Source organism: Taudactylus pleione, unplaced genomic scaffold, assembly GCF_031769625.1.
Source record: "Taudactylus pleione unplaced genomic scaffold, aTauple2 ptg000977l, whole genome shotgun sequence".
NCBI lineage: Eukaryota > Metazoa > Chordata > Amphibia > Anura > Myobatrachidae > Taudactylus > Taudactylus pleione.
Window position 1 is genome coordinate 6171332 of NW_028285378.1, and position 14847 is coordinate 6186178.

At 43.9% G+C, this 14847-nt stretch overlaps 1 protein-coding gene across 3 annotated transcripts in view; it reads left to right on the plus strand.

Moving 5' to 3' along the window:
- The window catches only part of LOC148454597 (glutaminase kidney isoform, mitochondrial-like), a 600729-nt gene that overhangs the window by 242085 nt on the left and 343797 nt on the right, over positions 1 to 14847 (plus strand). The window lies entirely within an intron of this gene.

A 14847-nucleotide genomic window follows, 5' to 3' on the forward strand; every position in this document is an offset into this window, starting at 1 on the left:
TAAAATATACTTAATCTTCTGGATTAGTTCATTATTTGTATTATATAATGCGTTGTATCATGCAAATAACAATTTGTAGGGATCAAGAAACTAAACTGTTTCAACATTATGTGGTCTGATAGGCATATGGGAGCAGGTGTGTGTATGATGATGGTGGGGGGAGTTTGATGGGCATGTGATGGATGTTTAATGTGCATGTAAGGAAGTCTGAGAGAAAGTGAATAGGTTTGAGGACATGAAAAGAAGCATGTGGGGAGGTTGTAGGATTGCCTAAAAATCCAATGCAATCAAAATTTGCAACACAGAGTAAATAGACATTTTTTTTTTGTCTTAATATATTGTAAATTTAAGTTACATTTTCAGATGTGTTTGTATGTATATACTTCTACTGTGTATGTATGCACGCACACATAAAAGAAAAACGTGGATGAATAGCTACATTTTGGCTGTTAGAAGCACGTTTAATTAAATGTGTAGTCCCTGTGCAGCATTGCACAATGTACTTCTGCGCACATTTCTATATAATATGATACAGAAAATATTTCTTATTTTTGCTTGCACCTCTGTGAGATGCAAGGGAAAGTAAAGAATGTTTAGTATCTTTAACATACTGTGAGGCCTTAGGGTAAATTTACTAACGCTTCTAAAAATGGTGGCATTGCAAATAGCAACAAATCAGTTTCTAGCTATGACTTCTCTATTTAATCCTAGAATCTGATTCTATCGGCAACATCATCACTTTCAATTTTTAGAAGCTTTAGTAAATCTACTCCTTTTGCTTACTTGATTCGGACCATTATTCTCTGTCTGGTTGAACACACCTGCTGTATACTATATATCACCAACTTGTGATTTCATTCTCAATACCACCAACTTTTTTCTTCTCCACCCTATATACCACTAGTCAGATGTGGTAGAAAGTGTCGACATTTACATTATGAACCTTTACAATAGCGTCAGTCTGCATGTCAACATAGCTTTTTCAGTGGATTTTAGCTCTAACCCTAAACTTAAGCGCAGCCTAAAGCTGGGGTACACACTAGACGATATGTCATGCGATCCGGCGGATCGGACAATATATCATCCACATCTGCCAGTGTGTACCGGCTATGTTGCTGACGATGCATGCTCCCGGCATTGGCAAGTGTGTATGCACTTGCCGATGCCGTGTCCCATCGTTTCAGAGATCGTTTAGTGTGTACTCTGCATAACCCTAAAATTGACTTGGTCCATGTTGACATTTTCACTGTCGACATTTTGTCCATGTTTACATTCTTAATGTCTACATAATGACTTCATACACCCTAGCCTGTACCATTACACTGTGCATGCCAGCCTCCCTTCATTAGTGAATATTTTGAAAATGTGGAATTCCCTTATAGGGAATTTACATCCTAGTTCTTTCTTTACCTATGTGACTACCTACTATTAACCACAAATAGGCAATGCAGACAATGTAGCCATGACATTCTTGACATGAAAGGTTTGAGTGGTCGCTGGGCAGAAAGGCCCATTTCACAGAGAGTGGGCGGATCAATCCATATGCACTAGCGATCTTTGTATGTGTGCAGATACCTGTTCTGGTGCATGCACAGAAATTGACTTCTTTCCTTGACGCATGCGCAGTATGCTGAAATCTGCAAGATCCATGTGCATTGCAACTTGTGTGCGACTCAGAATCAGCCCCAGTATCTATAATTAAGTGCTGGATGAGATATAGCAGTGGCATTTAACTGAATATTTGTTTTGTTTTTCTCATCTACCAAGTAAGCAAGATATTGTCAGGATTGGGGACTCAGGAGTGTCCGGGAGAGACCCAGATACTTGCTTTCTAGTAGCTTCGGAGGCCTGAAGCAGGGAAGGCCGTCTGTAACACATTCTCATGGATGGTGTAGCTGAAAAGAGTTCTGAGACAAAGGTGGTAACTGCAGGAACCAATAGAGACCGCACTCAAGAGTCAGTACAGGCTGGGTATGGATAGATATTGGCAGCAGAACAGTACTGTAACTGGACTGGGCTAGGCCCGGAATGTAACACAAACTAGGATCAGATTGGGATCGAACTAAAGCTCAACCTGGGGCCAGATTGGGACTGGACTGGAACACAAACTGGAGCCGGATTGGGATTGTAGCACAAATTGAACCGGATTTGGACCAGACTATAGCACAACTGGAGCTAGATTGGGACCGGCCTATAGCAGAAGCTGGAGCCAGATTTGGACTGGACTTTGCACAACTGGAGCTGGAGTGGGACCAGACTATAGCACACCTGGAGCTGGAGTGGAATCACCGCTGGAGTAGACAAGTGAACCATAGACAACTAGCCAGGGAGCTGAAGCCTTGGACGTCTAGTAGAGATGAAGCTCAAGCACAGAATGCTGCCAGTGGAAGAACTTTATAACCTGGGTCTCAAGGAGATTGGCTGATGCGATCAGGTGGTCTGGGAGCAGCGCTTAGAGTGGTGGAAGAAAGTCAGGTGACTGAGTCCAACATGGCTGCGCCCATACTCAGTTTTGGAGGGAACTCTGTCGTGCAGCCTAAGTACTAGCATGCTGTGGAAGTGCGGCGAGAACAGCAGGCAAAGAGAGCAATGCATCGTCAGTCTCTGCAGTTCAAGACCATCACTACTATTTGGACGGCACACACTGGGCTTTATTCAACTGGGCTTTATTCAACAGTGCATGCTAGTGCACTGCTGAACGCAGATTCCTGACCCGTACTGCACATGTGCACACAGTGCGGCAACAGTCTGTCAGTGATTGACAGTTTGCTGACGTTTGGGGGAGCAGCGATGGCCTCCGTTTCCAGAAACGGACGTGTGTTGCTGCTGTTGTGGGGGGAGGGAAGGGGCCAGCATCTCCGTCAACTGACGGAGATTTCCTGGCCTCTTTCTCTCATCTGTGGCGGCCGGCTAGCGTGACCTCATGAGTCAGACAAGCCGGCTAATGTTCCCGCAGTTTATCCGATGCTGCGGTGGACAATGCAGCTCGGATAAGTAATGCATGCAGGAGGCGTGATGGCTCTTGCTGCATTACCATAATTCCAAGGACGGAATTGCAAAGCTGCTTGTGTGCAGCTTTGCAATTCCGTCTGAAGCTGAATCAGGCTAACTATTCTAATCAGGAATCTGCAGAGTTCGCAGATAGAAGAAAACTCAAGTGAATAAGTAACCTGGAAGGAATAGCACAGTCTAATGCTCACACTGGAGGTGTTGCAGCCTGCATGCTGAGCAGACTTCTTGATCCACAGGACAGGTGGCAGAGATAAGTCACAAGACAACCTAATAACAAATTGATAGGTGAAGAAAACAGCCTAGTTTTTAAATACTTTGTTTTTTAACTTCATGTCCCTTCTATACTATCATTGTTTTAAATGTTTAGCTTCGGGATTAACTATGGAATTATGAATATCTATTAATGAACATATTAATAAAGATGTATTGATTATAGTTTTAATTGTATAATTATTACATATTCAGTCTGTAGTGCACTTCCATATCCAAACTTTCTTTTTCTTTTGTCCTTTGAATGTATACTCAGGTGGTAGAGCAGGGATGTAAAGACTTTTGTTCTCTGGGCCTGATTCAGACCCGCTCGCTAAGATGCATACCCTCGCTGCTGCCGATGGTATGCAGTGCGTATGCATCGCAGTGCACATACTTTAGCGAAAGTTCACAATGCATTAGTTCGCTGCACATAGACAGCCCAGCAGAGTGAGTGACAGGGGAAACCGTTAGTAGGTGGTAACTGGGGCTGACCTATCTCACAGCGTTTTAGAGGTGTGCATAATTAAAAGACAGCATCATAGTATACGTCACCTGGTTTGTTTTTACACTGAAGTGCTCGCAGTACTTGCGGAAGGGTCAACCTAAAGCGCTGCGATAGCATCCGATGTTGCCTGATGTACCGATGGTTGCATACACTTCCTGGGCAGTGGGCCTCTTAAGACAGGCTGGTGGGTGTCTGCATACACTATGTGATTGCGCTCTAAGAAATACTGGACGTGCTAATGCATTGCTGTGCGATAGCACTGTCTACGCAATTTGCATACACATCATGCAAGCGATCACATCAAGCGAGCGGCTCTGAATCAGGCCCTCAAGCACAAAAATGTTTTGTGATTTAACAAGTAGGGAGAGTTGCTTGTGCTTGAAAAGGAATGTGGCAAGGGGCATGGGGATTGTCCCGCCAAAATCGTGATGGTTGAGAGGTATGCTTTTTAGGGCTCTGAGACAATGAAACGTAAGCAAACAAAACATATCTGGTTAGGACTGCAATCAGCAAACCAATGTCCACAGTGTGAGAAAATAGATGCTGCAGGTAGAAATCGGCAGTAAATTGGTTGTTAGTAACAGCGCAGTAACTAGCGCTATGGCGGCCCGGGGCCGGTATTGCACCTTTGTGCATGACATCGCACATAGGGGCGGAGCACCATCAGCACCCGGAACTTCAGCAGCAGTATACGAAGAGTCTTTAATATTCTCGGGGCAGCAAACACGGCAGGGTGCCTGCCTGTAGCGTCCAACTGATGCTACAGGCGGCACTGCTGCATTACTTCTGGCTGCAGGGTGCCGTTTCAGGCACCCTGCAAGCCAGAAGCAAGGGCTCTGGGGCGGCACCGGTGCTGCCCACTGAGCCTCTGTGCAGCTGCATAGGTCACCCATAGCTAGTTATGGCCCTTGTTAGTTATAATGTGTTATTTACACATGCGGTATTAAATTGAATAGTATTTAGTCTACATGCAAAAAAAGTATGTATTTGCACCCCTTGCATTGTAACATGGTTTGTCCAAGTTCACAATTACTTGCTATAGTATACTCTATTCCCTTAGCTGAATCAGGCACTGAGTCCACTTTCTGCCTCTCTAATAGAGGCCATCACACATAAAACAGGAGTCCCTAAGCTTTTGCTTCTGAAGTAAAACACCTTTTTGTTTTAATAATAATAATAATAATGTAATATTCAGAACACCAAATATCGTGGTTGTTGCCACCAGGGAGGGAGACTCCCGTAGGTGCTGGTAGTAGGGGCCAGGTCCTCATCACACCCCCACTAGACTAGACAGTAACTTTCGGCAACAGGGCACTACTACATGTAGTGGCCATTACCCAGAGGTTGATGCCAGACGGGGGAGTTAGGCTGTCTCGGTAGCTCCCTCCCCCAACCCTTTGGCGTGTCCCCTGCTGCAGTCTCCCCGCTACTGGGCTTACTCCTCCTCTCTCCCCTCCCTCAGGGAGAAGCTGGGCGACCATTTTAGCTCATTGCCTGCCTCAGCAAAGAGAAGTTGGGCTCCTGTCTCCCGTTATACCTCACTCCCTGCAGTCAGGTTCTACAGTTAACAAACCAACCCCATCAGGGTAGGAAGGAGCTGAGCACTACTTGAATGGTTCTGTAACATTTTATTCTGATTTAACTTATTAACAGTGTGCACTGGTTAATTTATTGGTGTTCACACTATTATAAATATTCTGCTTAGTCCCACTTATTACTTTATTTATGGCACTAGTACATTCAGTGCTCTACCCTGAAATAGCTCAACACTTGCAGACCAAGATTCATGTCTTCCTAAGCCGATGATGGGTATCAATCCACTCTTGCATGCAAATCCTTGGCTCTCTAGTCTCCACCCACAACAACCCACAGATAATTACCAGTTTTCATTTTCACGGTTGCGAAAACACATAGGTCACGGATTCTGTGTGTTCCCGGGTAAATTCTGTTTTTTTTTTTTTGCAAAAAAAGCGTGATGTGATTGAATTGCATAAAAAACAAAAACTCCAAAAAACTCCAGTTTTTCGCATGCGAAAATTTAACAGGGCTAATTGAATTCCCCCTATGTCTTTAGAATTGTGTACAGTACTACAGTTAACAGCTTTTACTATGTGAAGGATACATTGACAATTCATAAGAGTGGTTATCAAGAGCCACTCAATCACCATCTGATATCCAATATTGCATAATAAATAAGATGATAGAGGCTAATTATTATATGCCATAAAATTTACTGAATTTGCACCATAAAGCTCTCAGAAACCGCCGCTGCATCTTGTTTGACAACAGTGCTCCGGGCAGTCCTCTCAGACCCGTTGCTAGGAGACTAGTTTGCTGGGCTGTTACTTCATGAGGTCCTCCTACTTGGCTGCTCCGTCATCTCTGCACTCTACCGATTGGAGCTCTCTCCTTTTTCACCTCCGCTGAGTCACTGCTCAGATGCCGGCTATAGCGTTCATTACGTGGCTTCCGGTTCCGTATGTGGAGATCATTCTCGTGGTGTTATCCAACACCTCCTGTCAGTGTGTATATCTTCAGTCTCAGCCGCACTGTGGCGTCTGAGTGGATTTCGAGTTACATTTACCGCGGCAATCCCAGCCGCACTGCAGTGTCCAAGTGGACTATTAGTTACCAACCTTACAGCTGTCTCAGTCGCAATGCTGCGTGAGTGGACTATTAGTTACCAACCTTACAGCTGTCTAAGCCGCACTGCTGCGTCTGAGTGGACTTTTGTTATCACATCACAACTGTCTTCAGTCGTATCCCAGCCAAGTACACATCAGCCCTCCAGGCTGCAACTCTGTCACATGGCCGCTTCCTAGCCAAGTATTAGCCCTCAAGGTTGCAACTTGGCTACAAGGCCACATTCCAGCCAAGTACACATCATCCCTCAAGGCTGCAACTTGGCCTCAAGGCCACATTCCAGTCAGGTACACATTAGCCCTCAAGGCTACAACTCGGCCACAAGGCCGCATCTAATCCAGGTACACATCAGTCCTCAAGGCTGTAACTCAGCCACAAGGCAGCATCTCAGCCAGGGACACATCAGCCCTAAAGGCTGCAACTCAGCCACAAGGCAGCTCTGGAGTCAAATACACACCAGCCCTCAAGGTATCTATTATTCTACTCACATCTCAAACTTTGCACACATCAGCACTTGAGGCTGCAACCCAGTCATAGGTTGGCATCTTTGCCCTGGTTGTCATCAGACTTTTGGACTTCTGCAGACCTTTAGGCTACTTTCTTACACAGTCTAATTTTATTCTGTTGTGCTCCTCATTTCTGATAACAAAATCAATCTTAGTGAATCTACCCAGGGATTCATAACATTATAGCCGGCCTAAAAAATATACTTTACAGAGATAGTGGAGTCATCTGTCCTCACCATGGATCCCACTCAAAATCCAGCCCAAGTCCTTGGTGCACAAATTCAAGCCTTAACCCAAAAGGTCCAGGAACTGTCACTCCGAGTCGAGGACACTTTAGTTTCTTTTGCATTTGGACTACCATCTTTTCCGCCCTTGGTCTTTTGTATGATGACCCCGACAAAGCAGCCATGGCCGAAGCTAGTCTTCGATCCTTAAGACAAGGGCAGAAAGCAGCAGAAGATTATTGCACAGAGTTTCGCAATGGTTTATAGATTGCAGGTGGAACGATCCCGCGCTCTGTAGTAAATTTCTCTCTAAACAAATTAAAGACATCCTTGTCCAGTATCCTGCTCCTGAAAATCTGGATGGATTAATGCATCTGGCCATCCGTATTGACCGTCGGCTTCGGGAGCGTAGACTGGAGAAAGATTTACCTACCTTCTCTTCACGATCTCCAGTTTGGGTGACTGTTCCTGATCAAGAAGAGCCCATGCAGCTAGAGGTTTTCCGAGAAAAAGCGCAGAAGACTATCACTTAGGTTATGTCTATACTGTGGTGGTAAGGAACATACTGCCTATGCTTGCCCAGTCAGGTCGGGAAAAGGCAAGGTCTAGATGTACAGGGGGAGCTACATCTGGGCCTTCCATCTGTTTCTCCCAATAATTTGGTCCCTATTACTTCAGTTATCCAAGTTCTTGAAAAAGAATTAAACATTTATGCCTTCCTGTACAGTGGTTCTGCACACAATGTCATGGACATTTAATTTTTTACTGTAACTCTTTAGGTTTGGTCCCTGAGTCCCTATCTCAACCGTCCTCTGTGGTTGGTCTGGATTGAAATCTTATTTCCAAAGGTGTAGTGAACTCTCGATCTCCTCCCATCCGTCTTTCTACTGGAGCTTTACATTCTGAAAACATTACGTTCCTGTTTCATTGTCCTCTGGCACCTATAATTCTGGGGATGCCATGGCTTAGAAACCATAACCATGTTATCAACTGGCAGTCTGGTGAGGTTCTTCAGTGGGGGTCCACCTGTTCTTCACGATGTCTTGCTCTACCGGTACAAATTACTGCTACCATCCAGTCAGTCTTCATCTGCTGTTCCTGCTCCCTATCGTGATCTCTCCGAAGTCTTTTTTAAAAAGGAAGCTGATACCCTATTTCCACACCGTCCATACAAATTTGCCATTGAGTTACAGGCTGGAGCCAAACTTCCGAAAGGCAGGTTATATGCTTTGTCCCTAATGGAGAGTCAGTCTATGCAGGAGTACATCCAAGAGGCTCTTCAGAAGGGCTTCATCTGTCTTTCCAAAGTACCAGTTGGAACTGGATTCGTTTTTATGCAGAAGAAAGACTGGTCACTTTGACCATGTATTGATTTCCGGGGTTTAAATAATATCACAATAAAGAACTCTTATCCATTACCATTAATATCAGTTCTTTTTGACAAACTTCGTGAGGCATCCATCTATTCCTAGATCGATCTGCAGGGGGCCTATAACCTGATCCGGATTAAAGGAGATGAGTAGATGACTGCTTTCAATACTCATTCTGGCCACTATGAGTACCTGGTCATGCCGTTTGATCTTTCTAATGCTCTCGCTGTCTTTCAAAACTTCATTAATGATGTATTGAGAGAATTCCTTGGAGTTTTAGCTGTCGTATACTTAGATGATATTTTCATCTACACCAAAAAAAGAGAAAATTTGGCGCTAGTGTAAATAATCATATAAAAATAATAATTCTGTATTAAATATCAGCAGCAACATCCCAAGAGCCTGTGTTAGCTTTAAAAAAGCTTACATAAAAGCCACTTCTAAAAATAAGAAAGCGGATGTTGCGCTAGTGTGATAACTCTATCATATAACCCATTAGTATGGCAGAAAAAATACAGGATGCTTTTCTTATACAGTATATAAAATAATTTTATGTTCTAAAATATGAAAAAAACTGCATATAATCACCTTATAAATGTAATACACAATATCCTACCTACATGTAGAAAATACACATTTTGGGGCGTGGCCACGGCAGCAATAGTGTACGACACAGGGACTCTGAGCTCTCCGGCTGATAATCCTGCTTAACCCTCCTGAGACCCCTATATCAACCTTACTACCCTGCTGTCTCTCACATACCTTGCCAGGAACCTGCTGACTTGGTTGGAGCTGTGTGGAGTGAGGAGAGTGGCTCTTGAGGGCCTCCATTGCATTCCCTGGGCCTGCCTATCTGTGATTCCAGAGCTGCACCCAGGCCTCTCCTCTCCTGTTGGCTTCTGTATTATGCAGCCTGTCTGTGCCTGACAAGGGGGCTTTGCTGGGAGCTTCTGGTCTGCTTCTCCTGCCTGGCTTGTGTTTAGAGTCAGGGTCAGGGAGGTTATCTCTGAGTCTGATACTGCCGGAGTTCTGCCAGACATCACTATTTCTCCCTGCTCTGTGTGAAGAACTGTCCGCTCTGCAACTGTGAGACTCAGCAACACTTCTTTCCTTGTAAGTGATTTCTAAGTTTGGAGGAATCTCTGCCTGTTGCTGCTGCTGTGTCACTACCTGTGCATTTATATATTATAACTAGTCTCCTACATTATTCTCCTACATTATATTAATACTATGGGGAAAACAGGTCATGCTGCTGCTGCTGCTGCTGCTGCAAAACTGGAACGCTTTGCCCGTTCCTCTACTCCTGTGCCCCCAGTGTGTTGTGATCCCCAGGGTACATCCAAGTCTGTGACCCCACCTCCCCCTGCTGCATCTGCGTCAGATTCATCACCAGAAGTTACGCTGCAACAAGTGCTGGAAGCAGTTACCTCCTGCGAGACTAAATTGGCAGATAAGATTGAGAAAGTTCAATCCGATATATCTTCTCTTCATCAAGGTCTCCAGCAGGTCCGCGAAAGAGTCGGGGAGGCAGAAACACGTCTATCTAATCTGGAAGATTCCCAGACCCCACTACGGGCTCAAGTGGCCTCCCTGACATCCCAAATGTCCGCAATGCAGCATAAAATTTCCGATATGGAGGGCAGACTGCGCCGCAGTAACGTGCGGTTCGTTGGTCTCCCGGAAAGAGAGGAGGGGTCTTCACCTGAAACATTCCTTGAGAAGTGGTTGGGGGATACATGTGGCAGAGACTCATTTACTAACCAATTTGCTGTGGAGAGAGCGCATCGGATCCCTACCCGTCCCCTGCCGCCTGGCGCTCCACCGCGCACATTTATAGCCAAATTTCTTCATTACCATGATCGTGATACTGTGCTTCGATTGGCTCGAGTTAAAGGGCCACTGGAACGCAACGGTGTAAAAATTTCTATGTTTCCTGATTTCGCAATGGATGTCCAAAAAGACAGAGCTAAATTCCTTCCAATAAAGCGTTGTCTCCGGGATTTAAATCATCAGTACGCTATGATTTTTCCATCTAAGTTGCGAGTGGTTGCGGATGGAGAGTCAAAATTTTTCTCTACACCACGGGATGCTGCGGCGTGGCTGGACCGGAGATCTCCTGGGAACAGGCAAATGGCACCGGAATGACTGTACTGATTGCATTTGCTGATTATATTTGTTTATGGCCAGAAATTGCTAGTGTCATTACGACATTATATAGGCCTTTTTCTGATATTCCAATATTTATATTTCTATAATAATATTTATGTTGTGATATTGGTTGGATATTGTTCTATGTCCCGCTCCCCTTACTGGGTATATATTTTTTTTTTTTTTCCTGGTAGGGTTTTTCTTTTTCTTTTGTTGTTTATGTTGATATTTCGGTCAAAATATGGCCGGAGAGTTCCGTTGCATTGGTGGTTATTTTTATTCCAGTGCCTTTTACGCCTATAAGGATCGAGTAGTTGTATCCTGTGGATTTTAGTGTAGTTTAGTTTAGTTTTGGGTTTAAGTATGCCTAAGTTCGGGTGGGTATACAGGGTGGGGGGTGGTTTTGGATGGGTTGTCCAGTCTTTTTCTTACAAATGTTTTTTTTTATTTTTTCTGTACCACACTATTTTTAAGGTAACTTCAATTATGCTTTATAGTTCAATGTATTACAATGGTGAAACTTTTAACATGGAATGTCCGGGGGGTTAATGATCGTTTAAAGCGCTCTTTGGTCTTTAAAATGATTAAGCAATATGGGCCTGATATTTCTTGTCTAATGGAGACGCATTTGGTCGGGAGTAAGGTACTAGCTCTAAAAAGACCATGGGTGGGATGGGCTTATCACTCCTCACATACTTCATCATCCAGGGGTGTCTCCATTCTTATTAATAAATCTGTCCCTTTTTCTTTTACTGCGGTCCAAACTGACCCTTATGGCAGATATGTGTTTCTGGATTGTGTACTGTATTCTAAGCCCATTTTATTGTTAGCAGTGTACATCCCCCCTCCTTTTTCATATGACGTTTTAAAAAAAGCTGCTGAATTTGTGGCCCGTTCTCCAGATACGCCAGTGCTCTGTTTGGGAGACTTCAATAATATAATGGACCAGTCTATGGATAAGTGGCGTGAGTCTTCAAGTTCTCTTTCTAAAGGTGGTGAGGGCTTTGCTAAGTTTGTAACTGACTTGGGATGGGTTGATGCGTGGCGAGTTAAACACCCTGGAGTACAACAATTCTCCTGTTTTTCCTCCGCGCATCACTCTTTCTCTAGATTGGATTTGGCCCTGGTGTCCCCATCTATTGTACCTAATATAACTAACATTGAATATAAAGCCAGAGGAATCTCAGATCACTCCCCACTTCTAGTAGAATTGAATATGTGTAGTCCTAGAGGTCTCCGTTTATGGAAACTACACCCCTCTTGGCTTCTTCAAATGGGTGCAGGTTCAGAGCTGGAAGTTATGTGGGATGGCTATTTCACTGACAATGTGGGATCTGCCTCTGTAGCTAATGTTTGGGACGCCTTCAAGGCCTATTTACGTGGGTCTCTGATCAAAAGGGTAGCAGAATTAAAAACATTTTATAGGGAAAAAGAACATGTTTTGGAGATGGCCTGTAGAAATCTTGAGTTGGATTTCTTGGGGGACAGGTTGGAATCTTCACGTTTAAAATGGTTGACTGCACAGACAGAGTGGACTGATCATTTGACAGATAGAATGAACCGTAGACTGTTATTCCGTTCTCATTTATATTATATGCAGGCTGACAGAACTGGTAGTTTTTTGGCACACTTGGTTCAAGCTGATCGTCCTTCTGCTGTTGTCTCGGAACTAATTGGGCCTGAGGGTTCTATGGTCACATCTACACAAGATATTGCAGAGGTTTTTAGTTTAGTTTATAAAAACTTATATCAAACACAGTTGACTGAGGACGTGAATGCTTTGTCATTATATGTTGCTTCTGCTAGGCTTCCAAAATTGTCATCCGAGGCTCGGGCGTATTTAGATGCCCCGTTGACCCTGGAGGAGGTAGATGCTGCGATTAGTTCCTTTCCCGGTAACAAGGCACCCGGATCTGATGGGATTCCCATAGAGATATATAAAAAACATGCTCGTATCTTTGTTCCAAGACTTTTAGATCTATTTAATGGGCTCTATGAAGATAATTTGTTCTCTCCATCTATGTCTGAAGCCATAATTGTTGTGCTCCCTAAACCCGGGAAGGACCCTAGATACCCTGATTCCTATAGGCCAATTTCTCTAATCCCACAGATGCCAAAATTTTGGCTAAGATCCTTTCTATTCGGCTATTACTTCGATTGTTCACCCAGACCAATCAGGATTTATGCCAGGCAAGTCGACGTCGGAGAACATTAGAAGGCTGCACACTCACTTACAGGCCTCCCATGGCGAAGAATCGTCCTCTGTTATTGTGTCATTAGATGCTGCAAAAGCATTTGACTCTGTGGAGTGGCCCTTTCTGTGGGAGGTCATGCTATGTTTTGGGTTCGGGCCGGTGTTCTTGAAATGGGTAAAGCTTATGTATGCGAACCCTACTGCCAGGGTGTCAGTGAATGGGTTTATCTCCCCATCCTTCCCCCTGTCTCGGGGCACAAGACAGGGTTGCCCCTTGTCCCCAACCCTGTTTGCATTGGCTATTGAGCCGTTAGCCTGTATTATACGTTCTCACCATGATATTATAGGTCTACAATTGGGTAATAGAATGGACAAAGTTTCCTTATATGCAGATGATTTATTACTTTTTTTCTCTGACTATGTAACAGCTATGCCTGTGGTTCTTCAAGTCATAGAACAATTTGGTATTTTTTCTGGTCTTAAGATAAACTGGGACAAATCATCTATCCTTCCTCTTAGGGGGTTGTATCCGACTGTTCCCATTGTCACTCTCCCTCTCTGTTGGGTAAATAAATTTAAATATTTAGGTATCTGGATAACTAATTCCCCAAAGGACTATATAGTATTGAATGTTGAGCCCCTGTTTGTCTACTTAAAGGGCAAACTTCAGTCCTGGCGCCGGCTCCCTCTTACCGTTACTGGTAGAATTAACTTAATAAAGATGGTGGTGCAGCCAAAATTTGTGTACGTTTTGCAGCATTCTCCTGTTTTTATTACAGATACATTGTTTAGGCGTTTGAATAGTCTTCTTTCTTCATTGGTCTGGGTGAATCGTCGACCACGTATTCAATTGGCAGCTCTGACCCGATCTAGGTCTGGGGGAGGTTTGGCTCTTCCAAATTTTAAATTTTATTATTATGCGGCGCAGATGGCACATATACGGTTATGGCTTCAAGATGACTCCCCTAATGCCCTGCACGTTTTGTTGGTTTCTCAGATTTTCCCTAACTTTACACCATTGCAGGCCTTGCTTGCGGGTAGAATTATACAGAAAGGCCCTCCCCTGTTGATGCAAGCTATTAAGATATGGAAATTGGTATCTAGTATTCTACAGTTTACGGGATTAGATCCAGACACTTCTCTATGTAGTTATCGTATATTACCTGAACTGGCCTCTTTACAGCTTGAGGTGACATGGGGTTCTAACGGTGTAACTACATTGGGTCATTTATATGACACTTCAATTCTTAAATCATTTGCACAACTCCAAGAAGCTCATCATCTCCCTCAATCATATTTCTATAGATATTTACAATTACGGCATGCTCTCTCGGCTCAATTTTCAGATGGCCCTCCTCTAATTCAAATATCCCCATTGAAGTCATTCCTTTTATCTTTAGGTCCCCGGAAGACGCTTTCTTACTTATACTTCTATATATTGTCTTCTTATCATAAGGATAGTTTACCACATCTTAGATCAAAGTGGGAGAGAGATATTGGCCTTATAAGTGATGCGGAATGGGATAATGCTCTAGAAGCTCCTCGTATTTCCACAACTTCTATAAGATTTCAACAGATTCAACTGTTTATTTTACACCGTACCTATTTAACTCCTGTTCGTTTGCTGAGATTTGGGGGGAGAGCATCTGACATATGCCCTAAGTGTAAAATTAGTAGCGGTACTTTCTGGCACCTTCTATGGGATTGTCTGGTGGTTAGCACTTTTTGGAATAAGGTTCTGAGAGTTTTGTCCAATACAGGTATTGCTCCCACTTTAGCTACGCCATTGACGTGCTGTTTAGGCTCTATGGACGATGAGGTAGTGGACAGATATCTTAAACAATACATTGTCAATATGTGTACACTAGCTAAGGTATGTGTGGCTCGGTCGTGGATGGCCCCTTCAGAATCATCTCTCAGATCAATCCTGTTGCTTTTCGGCTGAAGTTACCCAACACACTCAACAATACATTCCATTGCACTCTTCTCAAAC